Source organism: Myotis brandtii, unplaced genomic scaffold (genome assembly GCF_000412655.1).
Source record: "Myotis brandtii unplaced genomic scaffold, ASM41265v1 scaffold728, whole genome shotgun sequence".
NCBI classification, from domain to species: Eukaryota; Metazoa; Chordata; class Mammalia; order Chiroptera; family Vespertilionidae; genus Myotis; species Myotis brandtii.
This window is the reverse complement of record NW_005370875.1, coordinates 875,271-881,163: the sequence shown is the minus strand read 5'-3', so window position 1 is coordinate 881,163 and position 5,893 is coordinate 875,271. Positions and strand designations below refer to the sequence as shown.

Sequence of the window (5,893 nt, the reverse complement as noted above, 5' to 3'; positions counted from 1 at the left end):
TCCCCATTTGGAGCTGCTGATTATCATGGGAAGATGAACAGCTTTGTTGCAGAAACCAGAATCTCTAGCCCTTTGAAGACCTAAAGCTCTGCATATCACTAAGCACTTCAAAGATCCTCAGCCCTTCTGCATACCTGCTAAGTACCCACCTGGCCTACCCTCTCCTTATTTCCCCATGTAACCCCAGCCCTTGCATATCACCAAGCCCTTTGAAGATCCCTAGCCTTTTTTTGCATATCTGTAAACTGCCCATTTGCCCTTTTGCCTACTTTCCTTTGAACTTCTACCTATATAAGCAATCAGTTTATGGGGATGGGAGGGGGCTGCAGAACAGATTTTTGTGAATGACCTGCTGCTCTCCCATACTGACGGCAATATTGGAATAAACACTCATATGATTCAACCTTGCTCTGCTTAATTGGATTGAGTAGTGACAGGCAGCATGGACCCATTGTTTGTTTGGTTACACTATCATCCTCATTTTACAAAACAACAGAGACAACCCTGGCAAGTGTTGCCAAGTGGTTACAGTGTCAGCCTGCACAATGGAGTGTCACAGGTTCAAACCCCAGCCCCAGTTGGGACACGTGCAGGAGGCAACCAATTGTGCCTCTCTCACATCAATGTTTCTCTCTCTGTGTCTCTCCCCCTCCCTTACACACTCTCTAAAAATCAATGAAAAAAATATCCTCCAGAGGATTAACAAAATAATTAATTAATTAATTAATTAATTAAATAAAGGAGTTCCAGATATCATAATTCAATAAATAGGACTGAGACTTTCCCCATCCAATCAGAACTGTGCAGCTATATCCTCATTAGCATCTTTAACAACCAGAGGGGCTCTATTTCAACCAATCAGAACAGTGCATTTTGGACCAAACTGTGAACGTTTAGATTTTTCTATTTTCTTTTTTTAATATATTTTTATTGATTTCAGAGAGGAAGGAAGAGGGAGAGAGAGAGAGAAACATCAATGATGAGAGAAAATCATTGATCTTCCTCCTGCATGCCCCCTACTCGAGCCTGCAACCCAAGCATGTGCCCTTGACCAGAACTGAACCTGGGACCCTTATTCTGCAGGTCAACGCTCTATCCATTGAGTAAAACTGGCTAGGGCAGTGGTCGGCAAACTGTGGCTTGCGAGCCACATGCTGCTCTTTGGCCCCTTGAGTGTGGCTCTTCCACAAAATACCACGTGCGGGCGCGCATGTACAGTGCAGTTGGGATGGAATGAGGGTAGGGGCTGAGCTGAGTCTTTTTAAAGGAGCAAGAGTCAGTCTGGTGACATGCAGGGGACATGGCACTTCAGACAGAGGGGAGAGCATAAGTAAAAAGAGTAAAAACAGAGGAGAGGACAGCACCGTGATGGCGAACCTTTTGAGCTCGGTGTGTCAGCTTTTTGAAAAACCCTAACTTAACTCTGGTGCCGTGTCACATATAGAAATTTTTTGATATTTGCAACCATAGTAAAACAAAGACTTATATTTTTGATATTTATTTTATATATTTAAATGCCATTTAACAAAGAAAAATCAACCAAAAAAGTGAGTTCGCGTGTCACCCCTGACACGCGTGTCATAGGTTCGCCATCACTGCTCTATATAGTCAGCCCCCAGTGGAGCTCACATTCCTCTCCTCCTAAGACTGCATTTCCTGCTAGAGATGAAACAACAGAGACTATTCACTGGACAAGAGTAAAGCTGTCCTGTTTCTGCAGACCAGTGTGAACCAGAGCTGAGCAGAATTGGCTAGCTCGAAAGAGGTGGACCTATAAGACCCAGCCAAGTAGTAACTCCTGGCTGAGGTACAACATTGGGCTGAGCCGGCTTATGCCCAGTGCCACTTCACAGATATGCTGTTCCACAGCCATGCTGTTTCATAATTGAGCTGTAACAACATTGAGCTCTTCCACAGCCATTTGGTTCCCAGTCACGAGGTATCACAATTGAGATGTTTGTATTAAATAAAGTCTCCCCCTTCATCACACCCCAAATGGAAGATTTCTATTGGTGTTGAATTGGAACCAATGACCCTAACCACTTCTGCCTCGGCACTGCCACCATGGCTTTGTCCAGAAGGATGTCCAGAAGGTCTCCTGGAAGATCTCCCAGTCTAATTAGCATATTACTCTTGTATTAATATAGATTTTATAACCTTTAGAAACATAAGCTTCTCCATTGGCGAACACTCTCACTTTCAAGTCACACATCTCCAACAAAGCACAGGACATTTATCAACAGTTTCAAAACCACTCTATAGACACTCTGCAATAGAACGCCAAAGGCAGGTGAATGTAAAACTTTTGTGGCAAACATTTTAGTAATTCATGTTATTTCAAAGTATGTAGATATTCAATAACTTTAGTCAAAATTAAAAGGGAATATCTAACACTCTAATTTAATAAGGAATATCTGAAATAAGTTAAATTGATTTGCACAGATAGAGCTAAGGTTTTTCCCATTTTGATAGGATTTACTTCCCAGAGATTTGTACTTTAAAAGATGGCCCAGACAAGAAAACCAGGTACTTGCATTTCAAAGGTGTAGAGAAAGAAAATCAATCTTCTCCTAAAAGGACTTTGGTTTCATAAAGTCAATTATCTGTATGTTGTTTAAGATGAATAGAGGAGATATTAGAAGGTAAAAGTATTTGGTGGGCTTTGACCTTCTGGATTCACACCTCTGGCCCTGTAAAGACTTCATTTGTAGCCCTGGGCGGTTTTGCTCAGGGAGCAAGAGCAGTAGGGACATGTGAGGGAGGCAACCAATTGATGTGTCTCTCTCGTGTTGATGTTTCTCTCTCCCTTCTTTCTCTCTTCTACTCTCTCTAGAAATCAATGGAAAAATATCCTCTGTTAAGGATATTTTAAAAATACTTCATTTGTAAAACAAGGACAGCTATTTCCAATACTTCAATAGTGGGTTGCCACTCAAATGTTGTTGGTTCAGGATGGACAAATCCATTCACCCATTTTTTTTTAATTTATTGATTTGAGAGAGAGACATAGATGATTTGTTGTTCCACTTATTTATGTATTCATTCGTTGACTCTTGTATATGCCCTGACTAGAGATTGAACCCACAATTTTGGCGTATTGGGATGATGTTCTACCCAACTGGGCTATCTGGCCAGGGCGGTCATTCACCCACTTTTGAATTTTTTTTTCCCATCTGGGTACATTTTTTTAAATACATATCACCCTTCTGGGGGGGAGGGGGGAGGATATGTGGGTGTCACTGATTTCAAGAAAATATCACCCTATCAGGTGAATCAAGCAGATTTAATTAGTAAAAATACATATTGTCCCATAACATTCCCTACTTGGATAGGAAACTGGTTCTGATTAAAAAACAGACACTGATTAGATAGCCCTACCATTTGTGTAGAAGCTTTATTCTGAAGGAGGAGGCAACTTAGTTAGGTGTGGTTTAGAACAGATAAGTAGCCCCATTATCTATGAGGGTCCTAGTGGCTTCCCTTTTAATGGTAATTCCAAACTATTAGTGAAGAGAAGGGGAAATGCCCTCAGAGCAACTCTATGCTAACTTTTGTTTCTTTTCTCTTTCTAAATTCTATTTCCACTTCCCATAATCTTTCTTACAGTGACCTGGCTTTCTTTAATAAAGACAGACTTCTCTATAGTAGTTATTCAGCAGACTCTATTTGCTAATTCTATTGCTTTGCTCCCAGACCAGTAGGTATATTAATTGGAATAGATCAGAATAGCCAGAACCATATTCTCTAGCAGTTAAAGTCCTTTGCAAAACCCATCAAGGTCCCAGAGAAAGTCAGGGAAATCTTTATGAGGGCAGATTCCTTAATTGTGTTCTACTCCATGTGTGGCAGGATAGTAAGAGGCTAGGGAAATTCCTCCACAAGTGGAATAAGGGAAAATAGAACAAAACAATTAAACAAGGCCAAACGATTTGAGCTTCACACCCAGCTAATGAATCATAAGATTTTATCTTCTCTAACCAGGTATCTTCTCTAACTCAGGAGGAAATGGTTTACACACTCCAGACCTTCTCAGGATAGAACAGCCTTAATCCTGGCCCCTCTACAATGATGTTCTTGATGACATCCTTTAAAAATTAAACAAACCAGAACAAAACTCTGACTCCTGTCTTTGGTTGCTGGCGCCATTTGGGGGCTCAGCCCATCTGGTATCCAGATGACCTAATCCTATATAATAAAAGGCCAGGCGTCAAGACCAGAACCAGCTGGCCCTGCCCCCCAGGGAGCGGTTAGGGGCGACCCTAGGCAATGCGATAGGGTGCCAGTGTGATGGGGAAAAGCCGAAATGGAGGGGAAGGTCTTAAGGGTCTGCGGGGTTGGGGTGGTCGGCCTGGAGTAGGTTTGGAGTGTGCTGGGGAAGGGAGAGGAAGATCCGATTGGAAATGGCTCAGCACAGTACCTTTCTCATTGCGAACCAGGACAGCGCCAGCTGTGGGCTGAATGGGCGGTTGTTTCATGAGTGCGCTTGGGACCGACATGTTCATGCTCCCGAAACTTCACTGATTCCAAATAGTGAACAGCTATCAACGCCAAAACAGAAAAATCCTCTCCAACTGGAGGCTCTGGATGCCGCAATGCAACCGAAGGAAACACCACTTAAGGAGGAGCTAGAGAAACCGGAAGTGTGCGACCAGAGGATTGTGGGATTGCGGAGGCTGCCTGGGTGCCTGCGGCTAGACAGTGAGCCTGTTATTGCGCATGTACATAGTGAGCCCTACAGTCCTCAGTCTCGCAGTATTTGGATGTGACTTCTGGCGGGAAATTATTTGTTTGTTACCTTGGTTTGAAGCGGGGGAGAAGAGCTGGGAGTACGACCAGCTCTATGGAGAGTACACACTCACCTCCCAGGAACTGCAGATGAAGCGCACATCAATAGAAGCCTTCAGTGAAACCATCAAGATCTTGGAAGAGCAGGACCGGACTAAAGAGAAGGGCAGCCAGGAGTACCTGGAGCGCTTGGCGTGAGGGCAATGAAAACGAGATGCAGAGGACCCTGCTGAACTCAGAACAGCTCAAGTTTCGCATCACCAAAGTTTACAAGAGCCGCACGAAGCTGGAACAGGAGATGCGGATAACAGGCCTCGGACAACCGGGAGATCGATAAGGCATGAACAGCCTGAAGCCAGACCTCATGCAGCAGCACAAGATCAGAGACCAGTACCTGGTATGGCTCACCCAGAAAGGCACCCGGCAGAACAAAATCAACCAGTGTTTGGGAATCAGAAATGAGACAGAAGACCAGTATGCACTGGTGGAGGATGAGGATGACTTCCCCCACCATGATGAACGAACCTCGTGTGTGGGCAAGATCAACCGCTCGCAGGCTGAGGACATGCTGAAGGGCAGGCGGGATGGTACCTTCCTCATCTGTGAGAGCAGCCAGCAGGGCTGCTATGCCTGGTCTGTGGTGGTGGATGGTGATACCAAGCACTGTGTCATCTACCGCAGGGCCACTGGATTGGGTTTTGCGGAGCCCTACAACCTGTAAAAGTCTCTGAAGGAGCTGGTGCTGCATTACCAGCATACCTCCCTCGTGCAACACAATGATGCACTTACCATCACACTAGCACATCCCGAGCTAGTCCCAGCCGCCCTCCCCTGCCCCCCGCCCCACACACACACACATGCAGCCCGCTGACTCATACAGAGCAGGACTCCATCTTTCTGTCTGTCTGTCTCTCTTTTTTTGTGAATCTTTCTTTCTCTGTCTCAATCTCTCTCTTGCTTTCTCTGAGTCTCTCTCTTCCTGTCACTCTTTCTATCCCCATCTCTGTCCTCTCTATCTCTCTTAGTCTCTGTACCTCTAAGTCTCTGTTAGAGGAGCATACCTCCTCCACCCCATGCCCCCTTTCCCCATGGGCACTGCCCTGCCCTG

At 44.7% G+C, this 5,893-nt stretch overlaps 1 pseudogene; it reads left to right on the top strand.

The window, feature by feature from the left end:
* Positions 1 to 4,592: 4,592 nt before the first annotated feature.
* On the top strand, positions 4,593 to 5,656 carry LOC102250902 (annotated as a pseudogene).
* The last annotated feature ends 237 nt before the right edge of the window (positions 5,657 to 5,893 follow it).